The 24,794-nt window shown below is 44.9% G+C and overlaps 1 long non-coding RNA gene across 1 annotated transcript in view; it reads right to left on the reverse strand.

The window, feature by feature from the left end:
• Positions 1-24,794, reverse strand: part of LOC137437510 (uncharacterized) — a 118,898-nt gene that overhangs the window by 11,818 nt on the left and 82,286 nt on the right. Inside the window, exon 2 of the long non-coding RNA XR_013621008.1 lies at positions 14,427-14,469. This is a non-coding gene — a long non-coding RNA (uncharacterized LOC137437510). The remainder of the gene's footprint in view (positions 1-14,426; positions 14,470-24,794) is intronic.

The raw sequence follows: 24,794 nt of genomic DNA on the forward strand, positions 1-24,794 counted from the left end.
CAGAAAATTGTTGAATGAAAAAAATATTTTGGTATCCACATATGTATTTCTTTGGTTTGCAGTGAAACAAAACAAAAAAGCTGAACTTATTAATAAATCTTAGCTTATTTCACACAGAAATCCTAAAATGTCCCAGATAATATTATTGGCACCTTTTAGAAGTTGTAAGAAATAATTAGATTTCAAGCAGGTGATTCTCCTTTACTTTGGAATTGAACTCACCTATGGTGAGTTGCAGGTGCCTGCAATGTAAGAATCACTCATTCAACCAGTTTGAATAAGGAAAAGGAGTCATTCTGCTGTTTTGTGTCACTGTGTGTACCGCAATGAGCATGGAGAAAAGAAAGAAAACCAGAGAATTGTCTGAGGAGGTCAGACACAAGATTGTAGCCAAGCATGGGCAATCTCATGGCTACAAGTCCATCTCCAGAGACCTTGATGTTCCTGTGTCCACTGGACGCAATGTTATCAGGAAGTTTATTGTCCATGGCAATGTAGCTAACTTCCCTGGACCTTTCCGCAAGAGAAAACCTGATTGAAGATTGCAGCGAAGGATTGTTTGAATGGTGGAGAACGCACCTCGATCAACTGCCAAACAGATTCAAGCTGACCTTTAGACACAAGGTACGACAGTTTCAACTCGCACGATCCATCGTCAACTCAATGAAAGGGGGTTCTATGGTAGGAGACCCAGGAGGACCGCATGGCTCAGAGAGAGACAAAAGATAGCCTGACTTGAGTTTTCCAAAACACCTGAACAAGCCAAAATCCTTCTGGGAGAATGTCCTGTGGATAGATGAGACCAATTTAGAGCTATTTGGCAAAGCACATCATCTCTATGTTTACAGAAAACAAAATGAACCCTTCAAAGAAAAGAACACCTTCCCTGCAGTCAAACATGGAGGAGGATCAGTGATGTTTTGGGGTTGCTGTGCTGCCTCTGGCTCTGGGTGCCTTCAATGTGTGCATGACATCATGAAATCAGGAGATTACAAAGGCATTTTTGAGCGCAATGTTCAACCCAGTGTTAGAAAGCTGGGTCTCCATCGAAGGTCATGGGTCTTGCAGCAGGACAATGACCCCAAACACACTTTAAAAAAGCACCCAGGAATGGTTCAACACTAAACGCTGGATTGTTCTGAAGTGGCCAGCAATGAGTCCAGATCTAAATCCTATTGAACACCTGTGGGGAGATCTGAAAACAGCAGTTGGGAGAAGCACCCTTCAAATCTGGGAGAACTGGAGCAGTTTGCACAAGAAGAGTAGGCCAAACTGCCAATGGAGAGGTGGAGGAATCTCATGGCTATAGGAAGTGCTTGACTGCAGTTATTTTGTCCAAATGTTGTGCTACCAAATATTGTCTCGGGTGTCAATAATTTTGTCAATGCCATTTCTTTCTATTTTCTGATTTAAAAGGCATTAAGTTCTGAATCAAAAACAAAGGTTCTGTAATATTAACAGTGAAATAAATAATTGGGGAGACCAAATATTTTTGTCAATTTCAACTTATTTTTAGAGAAAATTTTGAGTTCTTTGAAAAAGTTTAAGGGTGCCAATATTTTTGGCCATCACTGTATATACCAGCCGAAGTACCCAGCGTTGCCTGGTGAAATTGAATGCAATATGTGTAGAAATATTAAGTATGTACTTTTAGAATGCAAGTACACCGATAAAGTATGTTCTATTAGAATATAAGTACATCCATGAAGTATGTACTATTATAACGTGAGTACGTCCATAAAGTATGTACTATAAGAATGTGAGGCCGTCTATAAAGTATGTACTATTAGAATTAGAACATGAGGACATCTATAAAGTATGTACTGTTATAATGTTAGTTCATCTATAAAATATGTAGAATTATGTGAGTACGTCTATAAAGTATGTACAATTAGAATGTGAGTAGGTCTATAAAGTATGTACTATTAGAACATGAGGACGTCGATAAAGTATGTACTATTAGAATATGAGGACGTATATAAAGTATGTACAATTAGAATGTGAGTACGTCTACAAAGTATGTACTATTAAAACGTGAGGACGTCGATAAAGTATGTACTATTAGAACGTGAGGACGTCTATAAAGTATGTACTATTAGAATGTGAGTTCATCTATAAAATATGTAGAATTGTAATATGAGTACGTCTATGAAGTATATACAATTCGAACGTGAGGACGTCCATAAAGTATGTACAATTAGAACGTGAGAACGTCTATAAAGTATGTACTATTAGAACATGAAGACGTCTATAAAGTATGTACTATTAGAACATGAGGACATCGATAAAGTATGTCCAGGTCTATTTACTTACCGTATATACACGATGATAGATGTATGTCGATCTTCCATTGACATTTCGATTTTTATCAATTGGTAAGTTTCTCATCTTAGCTTCATTCTCTCAAGCCATAAACATATATATCCCCTTACCCAACTATTCCACCATATAATCAAAGCATCTGAGCTATATTCCCATTTTAAACTCAAACAAGTCATTTAAGGGGAACAAGATTGAAAGGTATTGGTGACTCAGGTATTGTTGCTTCATTTTAAGAGGTAATTTGGTATAAACGATATAGCTCCATAAATTGTGCAAAATAAAACTGGAATTCTGCTATTCAATAGATTCGCTGTGAGGGTTGGAAAGTGAGAGGGAGGGATGTGAAGGGAGGATGGAAAATAACACTGGAATTCTGCTGTTCAACAGATTCACTGTGAGGGTTGGAGGGGGGGGGGGGGGGGGGCGTGGAGGGAGGAAAATAACACTGGAATTCTGCTGTTGAACAAATTCACTGTGAGGGTTGGAGAGCGGGATGGAGGGAGGAGAATGGGAAATAACTCAGGATGACACCCTCTTGCACACAACTCAATTGTTAATGACAACGTTCGTTTTGCAAGTGCTGTGCAGGCCCAGCATGTGGAAGTTCCCTGTCTGCTAACATGGACTATATTTGTTCAATTCCACACTTCCTCTCATCCTAAACATCCTGGGTTTGACACACAAGGAAAGGACCAGGTGGCTGCGAAAACGCAACTCTGTTGCTTGAAATCACCTCTCGCTATAAATATAATCAAATGTTTTGTCAACTGTAGGACTCTTTAATCAAGTAATGTGCTCAATCTTGCACCAATCTCATGCATAGGTGTTGGAATTTGGCCAAGTACAATATTGAATCTTTAGAATTCCTCTTGCAAACAGGACAGGTAGATTGCTGTATCATTAGAGAAAACGGTTGTGGTTCACAATGTAACGTTTCTCTTATGGTGCAAATTGAACTAAAACAACACACTCACACGGTGTGAAATCAAAGGAATAAAGGAACATTTGTTGGAGTGCTGTGAGTGTGCACGAATTAGTGAACAAGTGTTGGGAGTGCTGTGAGTATGCATGAATAAAGAAACAAGTGTTGGGAGTGCTGTGAGTGTGCACGAATTAGTGAACAAGTGTTGGGAGTGCTGTGAGTGTGCATGAACAAAGAAACAAGTGTTAGGAGTGCTGCGAGTATGCACGAACAAGTGTTGGGAGTGCTGTGAGTGTGCACGAACAAGTGTTGGGAGTGCTGTGAGTGTGCACGAACAAGTGTTGGGAGTGCTGTGAGTGTGCACCAACAAGTGCTGGGAGTGCTGTGAGTGTGCACGAACAAGTGTTGGGAGTGCTGTGAGTGTGCACGAATAAAGGAACAAGTGTTGGGAGTGCTGCGAGTGTGCACGAACAAGCATCGCGGAGTGCTGTGAGTGTGCACGAACAAGTGTTGGGAGTGCTGTGAGTGTGCACGAATAAAGAAACAAGTGTTGGGAATGCTGCGAGTGTGCACGAACAAGTGCTGTGAGTGCTGTGAGTGTGCACGAACAAGTGTTGGGAGTGCTGTGACTGTGCATGAAGAAATGAACAAGTGTTGGGAATGCTGTGAGTGTGCACGAACAAGTGTTGGGAGTGCTGTGAATGTGCATAAACAAGAGTCGCAGAGTGCTGTGAGTGTGCATGAACAAGAGTCGCGGAGTTCTGTGAGGGTGCACGAAGAAAGGAACAAGTGTTGGGAGTGCTGTGAGTGTGCACGAACAAGTGTTGGGAGTGCTGTGAGTGTGCACGAACAAGTGTTTGGAGTGCGGTGAATGTGCACAAACAAGTGTTGGGAGTGCTGTGAGTGTGCATGAACAAGAGTCGCGGAGTTCTGTGAGGGTGCACAAAGAAAGGAACAAGTGTTGGGAGTGCTGTGAGTGTGCACGAACAAGTGTTGGGAGTGCTGTGAGGGTGCACGAAGAAAGGAGCAAGTGTTGGGAGTGCTGTGAGTGTGCACGAGCAAGTGTTGGGAGTGCTGTGAGTGTGCACTAACAAGCGTCGCGGAATGCTGTGAGTGTGCACGAACAAGTGTTGGGAGTGCTGTGAGTGTGCACGAACAAGTGTTGGGAGTGCTGTGAGTGTGCACGAACAAGCGTCGCGGAATGCTGTGAGTGTGCACGAAAAGTGTTGGGAGTACTGTGAGTGTGCATGAACAAGTGTTGGGAGTTCTGTGAGTGTGCACAAACAAGTGTTGAGAGTGCTGTGAATGTGCACGAACAAGAGTCGCGGAGTTCTGTGAGTGTGCACGAACAAGTGTTGGGAGTGCTGTGAATGTGCATGAACAAGAGTCGCAGAGTGCTGTGAGTGTGCACAAACAAGAGTCGCGGAGTGCTGTGAGTGTGTACGAAGAAAGGAACAAGTGTTGGGAGTGCTGTGAGTGTGCACGAACAAGAGTCGCAGAGTGCTGTGAGGGTGCACGAAGAAAGGAACAAGTGTTGAGAGTGCGGTGAGTGTGCACGAACAAGTGTTAGGAGTGCTGTGAGTATGCTCGAACAGGTGTTGGGAGTATTGTGAGTGTGCACGAACAAAGGAACAAGTGTTGGGAGTATTGCGAGTGTGCACAAAGAAAGGAACAAGTGTTGTGAGTGCAGTGAGTGTGCACGAACAAGTGTTGGGAGTGCTGTGAATGTGCATAAACAAGAGTCGCGGAGTGCTGCGAGTGTGCATGAACAAGAGTCGCGGTGTTCTGTGAGGGTGCACGAAGAAAGGAACAAGTGTTGGGAGTGCTGTGAGTGTGCACGAACAAGTGTTTGGAGTGTTGTGAGTGTGCACGAACAAGTGCTGGGAGTGCTGTGAGTGTGCACGAACAAGTGTTGGGAGTGCTGTGAGGGTGCATGAACAAGAGTCGCGGAGTTCTGTGAGGGTGCACAAAGAAAGGAACAAGTGTTGGGAGTGCTGTGAGTGTGCACGAACAAGTGTTGGGAGTGCTGTGAGGGTGCACGAAGAAAGGAGCAAGTGTTGGGAGTGCTGTGAGTGTGCACGAGCAAGTGTTGGGAGTGCTGTGAGTGTGCACTAACAAGCGTCGCGGAATGCTGTGAGTGTGCACGAACAAGTGTTGGGAGTGCTGTGAGTGTGCACGAACAAGTGTTGGGAGTGCTGTGAGTGTGCACGAACAAGCGTCGCGGAATGCTGTGAGTGTGCACGAAAAGTGTTGGGAGTACTGTGAGTGTGCATGAACAAGTGTTGGGAGTTCTGTGAGTGTGCACAAACAAGTGTTGAGAGTGCTGTGAATGTGCACGAACAAGAGTCGCGGAGTTCTGTGAGTGTGCACGAACAAGTGTTGGGAGTGCTGTGAATGTGCATGAACAAGAGTCGCAGAGTGCTGTGAGTGTGCACAAACAAGAGTCGCGGAGTGCTGTGAGTGTGTACGAAGAAAGGAACAAGTGTTGGGAGTGCTGTGAGTGTGCACGAACAAGAGTCGCAGAGTGCTGTGAGGGTGCACGAAGAAAGGAACAAGTGTTGAGAGTGCGGTGAGTGTGCACGAACAAGTGTTAGGAGTGCTGTGAGTATGCTCGAACAGGTGTTGGGAGTATTGTGAGTGTGCACGAACAAAGGAACAAGTGTTGGGAGTATTGCGAGTGTGCACAAAGAAAGGAACAAGTGTTGTGAGTGCAGTGAGTGTGCACGAACAAGTGTTGGGAGTGCTGTGAATGTGCATAAACAAGAGTCGCGGAGTGCTGCGAGTGTGCATGAACAAGAGTCGCGGTGTTCTGTGAGGGTGCACGAAGAAAGGAACAAGTGTTGGGAGTGCTGTGAGTGTGCACTAACAAGCGTCGCGGAATTCTGTGAGTGTGTACGAACACGTGTTTGGAGTGCGGTGAGTGTGCACGAACAAGTGTTGGGAGTGCTGTGAATGTGCATAAACAAGAGTCGCGCAGTGCTGTGAGTGTGCATGAACAAGAGTCGTGGAGTTCTGTGAGGGTGCACGAAGAAAGGAACAAGTGTTGGGAGTGCTGTGAGTGTGCACGAATAAGTGTTGGGAGTGCTGTGAGGGTGCCCAAAGTGTTGGGAGTGCGGTGAGTGTGCACGAACAAGTGTTGCGAGTGCTGTGAATGTGCATAAACAAGAGTCGCGGAGTGCTGTGAGTGTGCATGAACAAGAGTCGTGGAGTTCTGTGAGTGTGCACGAAGAAAGGAACAAGTGTTGGGAGTGCTGTGAGTGTGCACGAACAAGTGTCGGGAGTGCTGTGAGTGTGCACTAACAAGCGTCGCGGAATGCTGTGAGTGTGCACGAACAAGTGTTTGGAGTGCTGTGAGTGTGCACGAACAAGTGCTGTGAGTGCTGTGAGTGTGCACGAACAAGTGTCGGGAGTGCTGTGAGTGTGCACTAACAAGCATCGCGGAATGCTGCAAGTGTGCACGAACAAGAGTCGCGGAGTGCTGTGAGTGTGTACGAAGAAAGGAACAAGTGTTGGGAGTGCTGTGAGTGTGCATGAACAAGAGTCGCGGAGTGCTGTGAGGGTGCACGAAGAAAGGAACAAGTGTTGGGAGTGCGGTGAGTGTGCACGAACAAGTGTTAGGAGTGCTGTGAGTATGCACGAACAAGTGTTGGGAGCATTGTGAGTGTGCACGAACAAAGGAACAAGTGTTGGGAGTGCGGTGAGTGTGCACGAACAAGTGTTGGGAGTGCTGTGAATGTGCATAAACAAGAGTCGCGGAGTGCTGTGAGTGTGCATGAACAAGATGAACAAGAGTCGTGGCGTTCTGTGAGGGTGCACGAAGAAAGGAACAAGTGTTGGGAGTTCTGTGAGTGTGCACGAATAAGTGTTGGGAGTGCTGTGAGTGTGCACTTACAAGCGTCGCGGAATGCTGTGAGTGTGCACGAACAAGTGTTGAGAGTGCTGTGAGTATGCACGAACAAGTGCTGGGAGTGCTGTGAGTGTGCACGAACAAGTGTTGGGAGTGCTGTGAGGGTGCATGAAGAAAGGAGCAAGTGTTGGGAGTGCTGTGAGTGTGCACGAACAAGTGTTGGGAGTGCTGTGAGTGTGCACTAACAAGCGTCGCGGAATGCTGTGAGTGTGCACGAACAAGTGTTGGGAGTGCTGTGAGTGTGCACGAACAAGTGCTGTGAGTGTGCACAAACAAGTGTCGCGGAATGCTGTGAGTGTGCACGAACAAGTGTTGGGAGTGCTGTGAGTGTGCACGAACAAGTGTCGCGGAATGCTGTGAGTGTGCACGAACAAGTGTTGGGAGTGCTGTGAGTGTGCACGAACAAGTGTCGCGGAATGCTGTGAGTGTGCACGAACAAGTGTTGGGAGTATTGTGAGTGTGCACGAACAAAGGAACAAGTGTTGGGAGTATTGTGAGTGTGCACGAACAAGTGTCGCGGAATGCTGTGAGTGTGCACGAACAAGTGTTGGGAGTACTGTGAGTGTGCATGAACAAGTGTTGGGAGTATTGTGAGTGTGCACGAACAAAGGAACAAGTGTTGGGAGTATTGTGAGTGTGCACGAAGAAAGGAACAAGTGTTGGGAGTACGGTGAGTGTGCACGAACAAGTGTTAGGAGTGCTGTGAGTATGCACGAACAAGTGTTGGGAGTATTGTGAGTGTGCACGAAGAAAGGAACAAGTGTTGGGAGTGCTGTGAGTGTGCACGAACAAGTGTTAGGAGTGCTGTGAGTATGCACGAACAAGTGTTGTGAGTGTTGTGAGTATTGTGAGTGTGCACGAAGAAAGGAACAAGTGTTGGGAGTGCTGTGAGTATGCACGAACAAGTGTTGTGAGTATTGTGAGTGTGCACGAACAAGCGTCGCGGAGTGCTGCGAGTTATTTATTTTATTTTTTAGAAATATTTGCACCAGCCCTAACATGCTTGGTGTAACACTGAGAGCATTTCCTTCTTTCCGAAACACCATAGATCTTGCTGTCCTATCTCTAATGTCAGCAAAAAAGATACCATGGTATATTTTGCCCAAGTTGGTCATTAGGAAACCACCCTGGAACGATATATACTCGATATCATGAATGGATCCAGCATCGGGTTAATTATGTCGTCTCTCGTTATCATTGCTGACTTTATAATTATATTATGAAAGGCCAGCGAGCTACTACCTGCATGGTTATCTTCCAATGAGAGAAGAATTCATTTTGTATAATCCACAACATTTGATTCCTGTATGAAATAATTTGCCATATATTGATGAAAACCAAGCAGTTCACTTGAGATTGTAATTGCTGACATCCATCTGCAATAATCTATGCGTAATGATGTAGAAAGCCGAACATAGAATATTCAGTGCTGCACACCAGCGTTTTCCCATCTCCCGTGGGGAATACAATCTGTGAGTGTTCCGCATTGAATTCCCAAAAGTGTCATTTATCCCTTTTTAGTGCAAAATCAAGGCTCACAGGAGAGAAAGTTGACAGGGAGCAAAAAGGCAATGTACTGACAATGGTGGGTCAGATGTGGATGAAACAAGCTGTAGGGAATTAACAAAGAAGAGAGGCTGGGAGGGAGAGAGAGACAGAGAGAGGGAGAGAGAGAGAGGGAGAGGGAGAGGGAGAGGGAGAGAGAGAGAGAGAGAGAGAGAGAGAGAGAGAGAGAGAGAGAGAGAGAGAGAGAGAGAGAGAGAAGAGACAGAGATGGATGTGGAGGGGAGGGAAGGGAGGGAGAGGGGGAGAGGGGGAGAGGGGACTGGGAGATAGGAGGGGAGGCGACGGGAAGGGTGAGGGGGAAGAGAGGGAGGGAGAGAAACAGAGAGCGGGGGAGAGATAAAGAGAGAGAGGATGGGAGAAACAGAGAGAGGGGGAGAGAAACAGAGAGAGGGGGAGAGAAACAGAGAGAGGGGGAGAGAAACAGAGAGAGGGGGAGAGAAACAGAGAGAGGGGGAGAGGGGGGGAGAGAGGGGGAGAGAGGGGGAGAGTGGGGAGAGAGAAGGGTGAGAGAGAGAGAGAGAAGGGAGAGAGAGAGAGAGAGAGAAGGGTGAGATACGCACAGTAAACTACAAGTAAGAGGGTTGGGTTACATGGGGTTAATGGAAGCAAAAAGACCACGTGTTCTGGTGGAGGATGACATCAGATGGTCATGTACTTCTGGCATAAAATCTTGCAAAGGATTGGATTGAACGGCCTACAGAAGTCAGTTTCACAACCTATATTGTTCCCACAGTGGAATTATATATAAACAATTGCAGAGCAGCAGAAAGTGAAGCAGCTGCTGCCTGCCCATCATTTGGATCGGAAACTCTATGGCACAATTGGGTATCATCTGCAAAAAGGTAGAGATGGCTTTCCGGGATCAGTAAAGTCACTATTTTTTTACACCTATTTTTCACTATTTCTACACCATTCTTGTGAATTCGAGTGATGTTTGCATAATTTCTAGGTGGAAAGGCTTAACGGGCCGCATGATGGGAGTCAGAAATCGAGGAGTCGAGGCTGGACAGAAATTGTGTACCTTCTCAGGTTGAGAAATAAATAAATAAAGTTCAATAGGTTTTGAGCAGGAGAGGGAAGGAGAGGGGCAGCCTGGGATTGGGAGGCTAATTGAGATTTGGAAGCAATCACGAAATTGAGACATTCTGTATTGTCTGGAGCAGTCCGTGTGGTGAGGCTATTTGAGGTGCGAGGGGATGGAGGGGACAATTAAATAATACACCAGGGCACACTTGAAAAGGAAGTCAGACTTTTAGGAAGGAGACTGAATTTAGAGTACATCCTTGGGATTAGCGAGAGGATGCTTTCTGGTTTGCCGAAGAATGGATGGGCAATATTTTTGTGTGAGCTGCTTGACCACAACCACATCACCACAGGATTCAATGTACCATGGAGAGGGAGAAGGCAACCTTTGTGAAATATTACAAGGCACAATCAATATCAGAGGCTGTGGATATGCAGCCCGATATTTTAGAGAGAGGCCATTTTGGAGTCCATGTTAGTTGACTATGTGAACAAGCAGATTCTGCGGTGTTGAGGTCGCTCCCAACCTTCAGCCAGAAGACTTTGAAGAGGAACATGCTGAGTGGAGCCAAGATGAGCAGATGAGGAACATGAGATGGGTGTTGGAAAGTTCTGATGTGTATTTCAAATGTGGGTAGAGATGCATCACAAAGGATAAAATTTACAAATACATATATATATGTAAATAAATAAATAAATAAATATAAATATATATATATATAATATATATACTGTATATATAAATATATATAAATATATATATAAATATATATATATATATATACTGTATATATAAATATATATATAAATATATATATAAATATATATATAAATATATACTGTGTATATATAATTATATATATATATATATATATATATATATATATATATATATATATATATATGTAAATTTTATCCTTTGTGATGCCTCTACCCACATTTGAAATACACATCAGTAAATATAAATATATAAATAAATAAATATATATATAAATATAAATATAAATAGAAATAAATATATATAAATAAATAAATATATAATATATATACTGTATATATAAATATAAATATTTATATAAATATATATATATATATATATATATATATATATACTGTATATATAAATATATATGTATATATATATATATAAATATATAAGTAAATAAATATATATATAAATATAAATATAAATATAAATATAAATATAAATAAATTAATATATATAAATAAATAAATATATAAATAAATAAATATATAATATATATACTGTATATATAAATATAAATATTTATATAAATATATATATATATATTGTTGCGGTTTTGAGTTTTGTACAGTCTGTATAATAAAGGTTAAAATTTCCCCCTCATAGTCACACAAGCAACATGTAGCCTTGCAATAGTTCAGTTATTTCATAGTATTTGTGAGCTTAGTCCTTTTCCTATGTTAGTTCTGCGTTGAGTAGAGTCAGGAGAATATGTCCTACTTCTACTGACTCTCCAGCCTCCCTAGCCTCATGCCCCTTTGCGCTGACTTTGGTTCATTTTGGGCGATTTAACACGAGGCAGACCTAGGAGGGTTGCGCTGGAGCCGAATGAGGGGCGGCAGAAGTGCTGACGGTAAGCACGAGCCGCCAATCAGGGCTCAGAGGTGGTGGCGGCAGCACTGTGTCACAGGGCGTGGTAAGAAGGTTCGAGAGGGTTCCAGAAGGTTCGGCGGCATACCTATATAACCCATTGCATAAAGCCCCCGAGAGGACTGATGAGCAAAGGACTAGCGTGAGAGAATTTGCAGCAAAAGGACTTGCACCAAAGGACATGCTGCCTGAGGGGACTGATGAGCAAAGAGACATGAGGACTCGCTGACGAACAGAGAACTCGCGCGCACTAAAGCAACTTGTAGGAATCGTTGAAGAGGAGTTGAGAACGTCAGAGAACTGTGAAAGATATACACGGGCGAAGCAAGACACGCATGAACCGAAATACGTGCTATTAATAAGTGACGCTCAGTTGAGTTTGAGTTTGAGATCCATATACGGTGCATTAAGTTGCACGAGTGAGAACGGCTGTGTAATCGCCAGCCGCGCTGAGAGTCCCGCATTTGCCGTTCCACCTCATCGGCTGCCGTTGTTCGGGAGACATGCTACATGGTTCCTTCCACCGCCTGCTGCCATCTTCGCGGGACGTGCTGGGACTGTGGAGAGCCGGACGGGGCCGTTCCTGGACGACCACGTCGATGCGTTTGACTGAACATCGACCCATCTGCAATTCCCTGTGTGAGTGTGACGGGCCTGAGTCCGGGGGATAAGATAAGACTGATTAAGTGCTGCCCTGTGTCTCTGCGTCCCCGATCATTGTATATACGTGTGGGAATAATTAAACCTGTGTTCTTCCTTTTTCCCATTCGATCGTTTCTGTGGTTTCCTCATTGGCTAAGCGTGGTACGAATAGGACCGCTTGAATCGGGTTCCACTACTAACCTGCATGGACCACGTGGTACTCAATCTGCTCGGCGTACCCAAACCACACGTGGCTCGTGTGAGGCTTGCTTCCTCACTTCCGTGGCGGCGCAGGGAATTAGGTACGAACGAGAGTTGGTCCCGAAACCCTACTTTGCGTTTACCCGGAATGGATGTTTCAAGTCTCGGTTCCGTCAAGCCCAGAAAGAACAAAGGGATTAATCCCCCCTTGGTAAGTGAAAATAGGGCGGCGAAGAACCGTAACAATATATATACTGTATATATAAATATATATATAAATATATAAATAAATAAATATATATATATAAATATATAAATAAATATATATATATATATATATAAATATAAATATATATATAAATATAAATAAATATATATAAATAAATAAATATATATAAATATAAATAAATATATATAAATAAATAAATATATAATTATATATATATACAGTATATATATTGTTACGGATATGGGGGACGGCTCTCCCGTTAGCAAGGGGTGATTAGCTCCTTGTCTTGTTAAGCTGGCCGTCTCCCCAGTCCTGGTACTTGTAATGCCGTCCCGCGGGATGGAACGGATCAGGGTTATGGGTCCAGGGTTTATCCCGAATACCTTTATCCGTCCCTCCGCAGAACAGGGAGACAAGTACCGCTCGAACCCCGGTTTTAGATGGACTAGTTGCCGAGCGGTTTTAGCAACCCGAAGTTCGAGCCATTAACAGTACTAAACCCGATCCTAAACGTTGGCCAAATCGTGCCACAGGTATTCAATTGGGAAAAGACAAAGACGAAGGATGTGAAGAAGAAGAAGAACAAAAGGTTGGAAATACAAATACAATTTATTACTACTATTTACACAATCAAAGAAACCAAGGAAGAAGGAAGGATAATAAAATAATGCAGAAAGAGGGACGGACCAGAAGGACACAGTGCAATTTAACTTAACTAAACAGGCTTAACTTATACCCCAGGACAAGACACACAGAACAAACTCACGTACACAGAAGGATGGAATGGCAGGAATGAAGGACTGGAAGGAGAGAGGAAGGTTCAGCGGGGGCAGATGGTTCGGGCTTGATCCCGCACGGGACGTCGGGCTGGACCTCGACGGCCACCGATGCCACCGATCCTGGTTCCCGCGGGGTAACGGGTCGAAGATGCCTGGTGGAGCCAACGCTACTTGGTGGAGTCAAAGCTGCTAGTGGAGAAAACGCTGCTTGGTGGAGTCAAAGCTGCTGGTACTGCTCGTGGTACTCCTCTGGGCTCATCTGCCGCATCTCTCTCTCTCCCTGTCTGAGCTCGCTGTCTCTCTGCCGTGTATCTCGTCTCGCAACTCTCAGGACTCTTTTCAAAGGCTTCCGCGCGCGCTTTTTATTGCGCCTCGGGCGATCAAGCCGCCGGCCTTCACGACACGCCCATCGGTGAGCTCGCCTCGGCCCTGATTGGTCGCGAGGGCTCACCGATCCCGCCCTTAGAGGAGGCGTTGGCAAGGCCACGCCTTGTTCCCGGCGCTGGGCCGACTCCTCCCACCTTCTGCTCTGAGATGACCTCGTGGTTAATGGAGTCTTGCAGCGAAAAAAACCACAACCCCACAGCAGCAGTGGATGCAGCAAACCGCCCAATGCAGTTGGCAATTGACGAAAGGGGAATGTGAAGGGAATCTACCTTGTTTGAATTCGGTGCAATGGAGTGTCACTTAATGGAAGACACAGCCTTAACCTAATACACATAATAAGGAGATAACTACTGAACAGGGAGATCTATGATTTGCTACGTGATTGTATATGGAATAACTATGGGAACGACCTTTGACCTTTATACACAACAAATGGAGGAAGGAGGGTGATATTTTACACAATAAAAAAACACAATTCTCATATCCATAACAATATATTATATATATACTGTATATATAAATATATATATATAAATATATAAATATATATATAAATATATAATATATATACTGAATATATAAATATTTATATAAATATATATATATATAATTATACTGTATATAAATATATATATATATATATATATATATATATATATATATATATATATATATATATATATATATATATATATATATATATATATATGTGTGTGTGTGTGATAATGACAGATTGATAAAGTTAAATAGTCACTTGTAAGAGAAACATGATTGCGATTTTAAGTGATGAAGGAGCTGCCTTGTAGGTTTACCTGTGGTAATGATTCTCAGCATTCCTCTCCTTCCTCTTTGCTCCTGCATGGAGAGACAAATAAAAGGGAAAAGGTAAAATTTAACGAGCGAATGTGACCGCCCACATCTGACACACCTGCCTCTCACATGACATTTTGGTCTGAAGCCGAACACACATTCCCTGTGCAATGGCTCATTAACTCTTGAGCACAGGTGTAGGATTTGAGGAGCGATGGTGTGCTCCACTTCACACACCGGTGAGTAGCAAGGATGACGTGGTGGGCGACCAGGGACACCGTACGGGTACATGGAAGGTAATTAAGAGCATCCGCCTCGCATTGTCAGCAAAACACCGATGGTGATCTACGATCCACTTGGCAGGATAGGTAGTACTCGGTATGATGGAGAGATGCTGGCACATCAATTTTATGACCTTTCACCAATCAATCCCATCTGCTTGAGCATTTTGCCTTCCGGTACGTGGTTAAGGTGTACCACAAATACATAGTTAAGGTGTACCACAAATACATAGTTAAGGTGCACCGCACCACAAATACATAGAAACCTTGCAAACGGCGAGAAAAATAAAGGATGATAAAGCACCTGAAAATTCCCTGGCACACAGCTCTTCCATCCATCCATTCAGGTGGCACAGCTCTTCCATCCATCTATTCAGGTGGCACAGCTCTTCCATCCATCTATTCAGGTGGCACAGCTCTTCCATCCATCCATTCAGGTGGCACAGCTCTTCCATCCATCTATTCAGGTGGCACAGCTCTTCCATCCATCTATTCAGGTGGCACAGCTCTTCCATCCATCTATTCAGGTGGCACAGCTCTTCCATCCATCTATTCAGGTGGCACAGCTCTTCCATCCATCCATTCAGGTGGCACAGCTCTTCCATCCATCTATTCAGGTGGCACAGCTCTTCCATCCATCTATTCAGGTGGCACAGCTTTTCCATCCATCTATTCAAGTAGCACAGCTCTTCCATCCATCCATTCAGGTGGCACAGCTCTTCCATCCATCTATTCAGGTGGCACAGCTCTTACATCCATCTATTCAAGTAGCACAGCTCTTCCATCCATCTATTCAGGTAGCACAGCTCTTCCGTCCATCTATTCAGGTGGCACAGCTCTTCCGTCCATCCATTCAGGTGGCACAGCTCTTCCATCCATCTATTCAGGTGGCACAGCTCTTCCATCCATCTATTCAGGTAGCACAGCTCTTCCATCCATCTATTCAGGGAGCACAGCTCTTCCATCCATCTATTCAGGGAGCACAGCTCTTCCATCCATCTATTCAGGTGGCACCGCTCTTCTATCCATCTATTCAGGTGGCACCACTCTTCCATCCATCTATTCAGGGAGCACAGCTCTTCCATCCATGTATTCAGGGAGCACAGCTCTTCCATCCATGTATTCAGGTGGCACCGCTCTTCTATCCATCTAATCAGGTAGCACAGCTCTTCCATCCATCTATTCAGGTGGCACAGCTCTTCCATCCATCCATTCAGGTGGCACAGCTCTTCCATCCATCTATTCAGGTGGCACCGCTCTTCCATCCATCTATTCAGGGAGCACAGCTCTTCCATCCATGTATTCAGGTGGCACCGCTCTTCTATCCATCTATTCAGGTGGCACAGCTCTTCCATCCATCTATTCAGGTGGCACAGCTCTTCCAACCATCTATTCAGGTGGCACAGCTCTTCTATCCATGTATTCAGGTGGCACAGCTCTTCCATCCATGTATTCAGGTGGCACAGCTCTTCCATCCATCTATTCAGGTGGCACAGCTCTTCCATCCATCTATTCAGGTAGCACAGCTCTTCCATCCATCTATTCAGGTGGCACAGCTCTTCCATCCATCTATTCAGGAAGCACAGCTCTTCCATCCATATAATCAGGAAGCACAGCTCTTCTATCCATCTATTCAGGTAGCACAGCTCTTCCATCCATCTATTCAGGTAGCACAGCTCTTTCATCCATTTATTCAGGTAGCACAGCTCTTCCATCCATCTATTCAGGTAGCACAGCTCTTCCATCCATCTATTCAGGTAGCACAGCTCTTCCATCCATCTATTCAGGGAGCACAGCTCTTCCATCCATCTATTCAGGGAGCACAGCTCTTCCATTCATCTATTCAGGTAGCACAGCTCTTCCATCCATCTATTCAGGGAGCACAGCTCTTCCATCCATCTATTCAGGGAGCAAAGCTCTTCCATCTATTCAGGTAGCACAGCTCTTCCATCCATCTATTCAGGGAGCACAGCTCTTCCATCCATCTATTCAGGGAGCACAACTCTTCCATCCATCTATTCAGGTAGCACAACTCTTCCATCCATCTATTCAGGTAGCACAGCTCTTCCATCCATCTATTCAGGTAGCACAGCTCTTCCATCCTTCTATTCAGGTAGCACAGCTCTTCCATCCATCTATTCAGGGAGCACATCTATTCCATCCATCTATTCAGGTAGCACAGCTCTTCCATCCATCTATTCAGGTAGCACAGCTCTTCCATCCATCTATTCAGGGAGCACATCTATTCCATCCATCTATTCAGGTAGCACAGCTCTTCCATCCATCTATTCAGGGAGCACAGCTCTTCCATCCATCTATTCAGGGAGCACATCTATTCCATCCATCTATTCAGGTAGCACAGCTCTTCCATCCATCTATTCAGGGAGCACAGCTCTTCCATCCATCTATTCAGGGAGCACATCTATTCCATCCATCTATTCAGGTAGCACAGCTCTTCCATCCATCTATTCAGGTAGCACAGCTCTTCCATCCCTCTATTCAGGTGGCTCAGCTGAGATATCCAAGCATGATTCACAAATGTACTCTACGGTCCTTTCAAAACGACTCCAGGTGACCTCAAACAAAACCCCAATTGACTTCTTACGATTTGTATGTTCGAGCTACCTGTGAAAAGCGACAATTTACAATGCACCTGTGCGCACACAGCGAGTGCGTGACATTTGATTAATTTTACAAAACAGTTGGCGGTCCGTGTCACCGAGGTGCGGCCGATTTCGGACACCCCGCAGCGTACACGTTCAACGGAGCGGGCCACTGCAGGTGTGGGCCAGGTATCGTTCGGAGAGCTAGCTCGACCTCCATCGAGCGGTAACGATCCCGAGTTGCGACGACAGGACGAAAGGGACGTTTAGTGCAGGTGTACAAGATACACGTTTCGGTTTCGTCCGACGTCTGCAAAACTCGACAGGCGACGAGCACCTGCGACCGGCAGGTGTGCGCGTGCCGCATACGAGGGCACGACGCGATTTGCATGCACCTGGCGAGCGACGTGCCCCGGATGGAGAGAGCCTCCTGGAAAGTTGGAAGGACGATAAATTAAAATGCCATCTCTCATGGAGTGCCAGGTGGCGTGTCCCACCAGACAGGTGACGTTAAGGATCCCAAGATGCTCTTCGACGAATGCAGGAGGTGCTTCGAGAAATTCACTCCCAGCACCAAACTCCGGTGTGCCAACGTCTCGTGTCCTTCCCAAGGGTGCTCTTCATCCGGGACTCCGGTGTGCCAACGTCTCGTGTCCTTCCCAAGGGTGCTCTTCATCCGGGACTCCGGTGTGCCAACGTGTCGTGCCCTTCCCAAGGTTCTCTTCGTCCGGGACTCCGGTGTGCCAACGTGTCGTGCCCTTCCCAAGGTGCTCTTCGTCCGGGACTCCGGTGTGCCAACGTGTCGTGCCCTTCTCAATGTGCTCTTCATCAGGGACTCTGGTGTGCCAACGTGTCGTGCCCTTCTCAATGTGCTCTTCGTCCGGGACTCCGGTGTGCCAACGTGTCGTGCCCTTCCCAAGGTGCTCTTCGTCCGGGACTCCGGTGTGCCAACGTGTCGTGCCCTTCTCAATGTGCTCTTCGTCCGGGACTCCGGTGTGCCAACGTGTCGTGCCCTTCCCAAGGTGCTCTTCGTCCGGGACTCCGGTGTGCCAACGTGTCGTGCCCTTCCCAAGGGTGCTCTTCATCCGGGACTCCGGTGTGCCAACGTGTCGTGCCCTTCCCAAGGTGCTCTTCGTCCGGGACCCCGGTGTGCCAACGTCTCGTGTCCTTCCCAAGGGTGCTCTTCATCCGGGACTCCGGTGTGCCAACGTGTCGTGCCCTTCCCAAGGTGCTCTTCGTCCGGGACCCCGGTGTGCCAACGTGTCGTGCCCTTCCCAAGGTGCTCTTCGTCCGGGACCCCGGTGTGCCAACGTGTCGTGCCCTTCCCAAGGTGCTCTTCGTCCGGGACTCCGGTGTGCCAACGTGTCGTGCCCTTCTCAATGTGCTCTTCATCAGGGACTCTGGTGTGCCAACGTGTCGTGCCCTTCTCAATGTGCTCTTCGTCCGGGACTCCGGTGTGCCAACGTGTCGTGCCCTTCCCAAGGTGCTCTTCGTCCGGGACTCCGGTGTGCCAACGTGTCGTGCCCTTCTCAATGTGCTCTTCGTCCGGGACTCCGGTGTGCCAACGTGTCGTGCCCTTCCCAATGTGCTCTTCGTCCGGGACTCCGGTGTGCCAACGTGTCGTGCCCTTCCCAAGGTGCTCTTCGTCCGGGACTCCGGTGTGCCAACGTGTCGTGCCCTTCCCAAGGTGCTCTTCGTCCGGGACTCCGGTGTGCCAACGTGTCGTGCCCTTCCCAAGGTGCTCTTCGTCCGGGACTCTGGTGTGCCAACGTGTCGTGCCCTTCTCAATGTGCTCTTCATCAGGGACTCCGTTGTGCCAACGTCTCGTGCCCTTCCCAAGGTGCTCTTCGTCCGGGCTCTTGTGGAATTTTATTGAAAAAATTTTCTCTGCCCGACAACCTGCACGAATACCTGCGCACGATTTGTGTGAATCATAATGCAAATATGGCTCTCTCGAGCACACTAAAGGATTGTGCCTTTAAATTGCGATACCTGTCGCAACAGATTGCCTCTCTGTCTGCTCATTTGGCAGAGCGAGGGCAACACCTTGGCGGCCCATCAAATGCTCACACTCGCAAATTAGCGAAGATTCTCTGAATAGCTCAACGGGCCGAATGATGGGAGCTGTGCACGAAAATCCTTCACTTTGGTGTCCTTCATGTAGTTCGGCCCAACTTATCATCGATTAGCAATTTAACTCGTACATCTTATGATCATTCACAAAATGACCGTCTGTCTGTCTGTCTGTCTGTTCCCAGGTACCGCAAAAACGGCTGAACCGATCGCAACGATATTTTGGGTGGGTAATCCTGGGACCCCCTGGAGTGAAATAGGCTATATTGTTTTTCCAATTTTTCCAATTTTCCAGTTTTTCCAAACACGATGGAATAATATTTACCGATATGAACAGTGATGTGGCTTTTATTGAAATTCTACAAATACTGTTTAGATTTTGATGATTTGCGTGTGATATGATTTAACGGATGTTTATATAAATCGTTTAAAATAAATAAAAAGCCTTCAATTTCTGATATTTTACCTTTTCATTTGGGCTTCCCAATTGAAGCCCCGCCCATAGGGCAGGTACCATTGCTAGTTTCATTAAATGTAAATTGTACTTTTCTTTTGGTTCTCTATAATACATTAAGCTGTGTTACAAAAGCACAATGAGGATTATACATGACAAATGGATTGTCATAAAGTAATTCTGCTCCACTTGATTTCATCAAGTAATTGCGTTTTAAATACAGCGCCGACATTGAATGTATTATAATGTCTGTAAGTGTCGAATATAAGTCTCAAGAGAACAACTTAACAATTTCTGATATTTTGAAGGATGCCAAAACACACCGAGCATAGTTTCGGTGGATTATAACTTCAAATATTTCATCCTTCAGCTTTAAAGGACAAGATATTTATTTAAATACTTGTCTTTGTCTAGGCCGTGGGTCGAGCGTGTTCACAACAACGTTGCATCTTTTTATGTTGCAACGACAACAATGTTGTGATCACACCCAGTCCATAACCACAAGCTGCTCACTCGAAAACACCGCACCAATTTCAATGCACAATGAAGTCACGTGACCAGTATGTGGAACGACATGGAAATTCTGCATCTCATTTACAAATCATAAGGAGTATAAGCTGTAAAACAAATAAAAAACGCAACAGCATTGTTTATTTTATATAAGAAATTGAAATAAAAAAATGTACAACTATCCAAATAGACGCATGTATACATATATAACTTCAAAACACACCTGGTCACAAATGTGAATCACTGACCGGGGCCTCAGTCGAGGTCGTCAGCATCATCCCGTTTTACCATTCAACCTCGATACATTCAGCTAATGTATGTCAGCAGGGGTACATACACCTCCACATGCAGCAGCTACACCCGGATGCGTACATACCCCCACCCCCAGTCAGTGAGAACACAGACGACAACAACAAAACCGCCTCCACTCCCAGAATCCACAGCTCCTCATCCACTCATTCACACACCAAATAAAAAAAAACAACCAATCGACCACCAACGCTTACAACATGCACCACTCAAACAAAAACACATTCATGCAAAACCACACCCACTCCTGCAAAAAACACACACACACACACACACACACACACACACACACACACACACACACACACACACATACACACATCTCCATCTCTCTTCCGCGCTCAGTCACTACCCCTTTAGGCTGAAATGAACCACCACCCACAACATCAACCGACACCGTTCGACGTGCCTCCATAAACTTCCTCCATATCCAAAGTGAGCCACATATACCGGTACATATTATATATATATACAGTCACGTGAAAAAGTAAGTACACCCCATGTAAAGTTTTGACTTTTTCAACATATTTCAACAAACAGCTATTTGATCTTCATTTCAACAATATTGATAGATAAAGGTGATATAATATAACAAATATCATGAAACATTTACATTTTGTAGTCCATTGTATAATTTAAATAAACATAAATGCAAATTTCGCATGTGGAAAAAGTAAGTACACCCTTGGCTCTAATAGGTGGTTTTGCCCCCTTTGGCAGAAACAACCTCAAGTAGGCGTTTCTTATAACTGTCTAGCAGTCTCTGACATCGACTGGGAGAAATTTTTGCCCACTCCTCCATGCAGAATTCTTTCAGCTGTGCGATGTTTGAGGGGTTTCTTGCATGCACAGCTCGTTTCAAATCCCCCCACAACATCTCGATGGGATTTAGATCCGGGCTTTGACTTGGCCATTCCAGAACCCTCCATTTCTTTATTTTCATCCATTCCTTGGTGGATTTACTGGTATGTTTACGGTCATTGTCATGTTGCAAGGTCCACCTTCGGTTGAGCTTCAACTTTCCGACAGATGGCCTCACATTATCCTCAAGCACCCTCTGGTACAATGAAGAATTCATCGTGGATTCTATGATGGTGAGCTGCCCAGGCCCTGATGCAGCAAAGCTGCCCCAAACCATAATATTTCCACCACCATGCTTTACAGTTGGTATCAGGTTCTTGTGGTCAAATGCTGTCTTTGGTTTTCGCCAAACATGTCTTCTGGTACTGTGGCCAAATAGCTCTACCTTTGACTCATCTGTCCAGAGCACATTGTTCCAGAAGTGCTGGTCTTTGCCTGGGTGTTCATTGGCAAACTTTAGTCTTGCCCTGATGTTCTTTCTGGACAGCAAAGGTTTCCTCCTGGCACACCTCCCATGTAGATCAAATTTGTGCAGCCTCTTTCTAATGGTAGACTCGTGCACTTTGACATCAGCAGTGGCAAGAGCTACCTGTAGGTCCCGTGATGACATTCTGGGGTTCTTTGAGACTTCTTTCAGCATCTTGCGGTCTGCTCTCTGGCTGAACTTGCTGGGGCGGCCTGGCCTGAACAAGTTGGCAGTTGTTTAGAATCTTCTCCACTTGTAGATGATCTTCCGGACAGTCGAATGATTGATTTCAAATTGTTTGGAGATCTTTTTAAATCCCTTCCCAGACTCGTAGGCATCGATAACCTTCTTTCTGAAGGCCTCATGGAGCTCTTTTGATCTAGGCATGGTGACGCCGCACACTTCAACAACAAAGAGCAAACCAAACTAAATGTCTGAGGTTTAAATAAGACAGGTTCCTCCAAGATCCTCTAACGATGTTCTAATCATTTACACCTGAGCTGGTGCACCTGATTCTACTTTTAGGTATTTGAAGTAGTGATAAATGTAGGGGTGTACTTACTTTTTCCACATGCGAAATTTGCATTGATGTTATTTGAATTATACAATGGACTACAAAATGTAAATGTTTCATGATATTTGTTATATTATATCACCTTTATCTATCAATATTGTTGAAATGAGGATCAAATAGCTGTATGTTGAAATATGTTGAAAAAGTCAAAACTTTACATGGGGTGTATTTACTTTTTCATGTGACTGTATATATACAGTGCATGACCAAAAGTATTTGGACACCCGAACCCGAAAATCTCATTCCAAAATCATTGGCATTAATATGGAGTTGGTCCCCCCGTTGCTGCTATAACAGCCTCCATCTTCTGAGAAGGCTTTCCACTAGATGTTGGAACATTGCTGCGGCGATTTGCTTCCATTCAGCCACAAGAGCATTCGTGAGGTCGGGCACTGATGTTGTGCGATTAGGCCTGGCTCGCAGTCGGCGTTCCAATTCATCTCAAAGGTGTTTGATGGGGTTGAGGTCAGGGCTCTGTGCAGGCCAGTCAAGTTCTTCCACACCGATCTCGAAAAACCATTTCTGTATGGACCTCGCTTTGTGCATGGGGGCATCGTCATGCTGAAACAGGAAAGGGCCTTCCCCAAACTGTTGCCACAAAGTTGGAAGTACACAATCATCTAGAATGTCCTTATATGCTGTAGCGTTAAGATTTCCCTTCACTGGAACTAAAGGGCTGAGCCCAAACCATGAAAAACATTCCCAGACCATTATTCTTCCCCCACCAAACTTTGCAGTTGGCATTATGCATTTGTGCAGGTAGCGTTCTCCTGGCATCTGCCAAACTCAGATTCGTCTGTCAGACTGCCAAATGGTGAAGCGTGATCCATTACTCCATAGAACGCATTTCCACTGCTCCAGAGTCTAATGGCGGCGAGCTTTACACCACTCCAGCCGACGCTTGGCATTGCGCATGGTGATCTTAGGCTTGTGTGCGGCTGCTCGGCCTTGGAAACCAATTTCATGAAGCTTCCGATGAACAGTTGTTGTGCTGACGTTGCTTCCAGAGGCAGTTTGGAACTCGGTACTGAGTGTTATAACCGAGGACAGTCGATTTTTACGTGCTAAGCGCTGTAGGACTCAGCGGTCCCGTTCTGAGAGCTTGTGTGGCCTACCACTTCACAGCTGAGCTGTTGTTGCTCATAGAGTCTAGACATTTCCAATTCACAATGACAGCACTTACAGTTGACCAGTGCAGCTGTACAAGGGCAGGTATTTGATGAACTGACTTGTTGGAAAGGTGGCATCCTATGACGGTGCCATGTTGAAAGTCACTGAGCTCTTCAGTATGGCACATTCTACTGCCAATGTTTGTCTTTAGAGATTGCATGGCTGTGTGCTTGATTACATATACCTGTCAGCAATAGGTGTGGCTGACACAGCCGAATCCACTAATTATAAGGGGTGTCCTCATATTTGTATGCAGGGTTTTGGAATCACGTAGTATATATATATATATATTATATATATATATCTATATATATGATCAAGGCACCTCCTAGCTTTAATGGTGAGCACCAGCCACGAATTATGTCTCACACGGTAAATACCGCATAACCCGCAAGGAACCAACAGCCTGTCTGCCACACAGACCATCTCTGTCTGTTGACAGAGTGGCCGGGCTGAGGCCTCCAGAAGACCCTTTGGGTCGGAGGTGACGCTTTGGTCTAGGACTTCGGTCCACAGGAGATCGGGACAGCGCTCGTCACGCTGTTATGTTCGTTGATTATATATATATATATATATATATATATATATATATATATATATATATATATATATATATATATATATATATATATATATATGCAGTCACATGAAAAAGTAAGTACACCCCATGTAAAGTTTTGACATCTTCAACATATTTCAACATACAGCTATTTGATCTTCATTTCAACAATATTGATAGATAAAGGTGATATCACAACAAATAACAAATATCATGAAACATTTACATTTTGTAGTCCATTGTATAATTTAAATAAACATAAATGCAAATTTCGCATGTGGAAAAAGTAAGTACATGTACATCCTTCGTTATATGTATGTATATATCTATATATTGTTGCGGTTTTGAGAATAAAGAATGACCCCCCTCGTAGGTAGTTGCACCACAACATGTAGCCTCCCTTCAGTTCAGTTATTTCTTATTAAATGTAAGCGTAGTCTCCTTTCCTGTGTTTGTTTGCATTGAGCGGGCCAGTGAGTTAGGTGTTATTTGGGCTGGAATGCCACGTGC

This window comes from Myxine glutinosa, chromosome 12 (assembly GCF_964187855.1).
Source record: "Myxine glutinosa chromosome 12, kmMyxGlut1.1, whole genome shotgun sequence".
Taxonomy (NCBI): Eukaryota; Metazoa; Chordata; class Myxini; order Myxiniformes; family Myxinidae; genus Myxine; species Myxine glutinosa.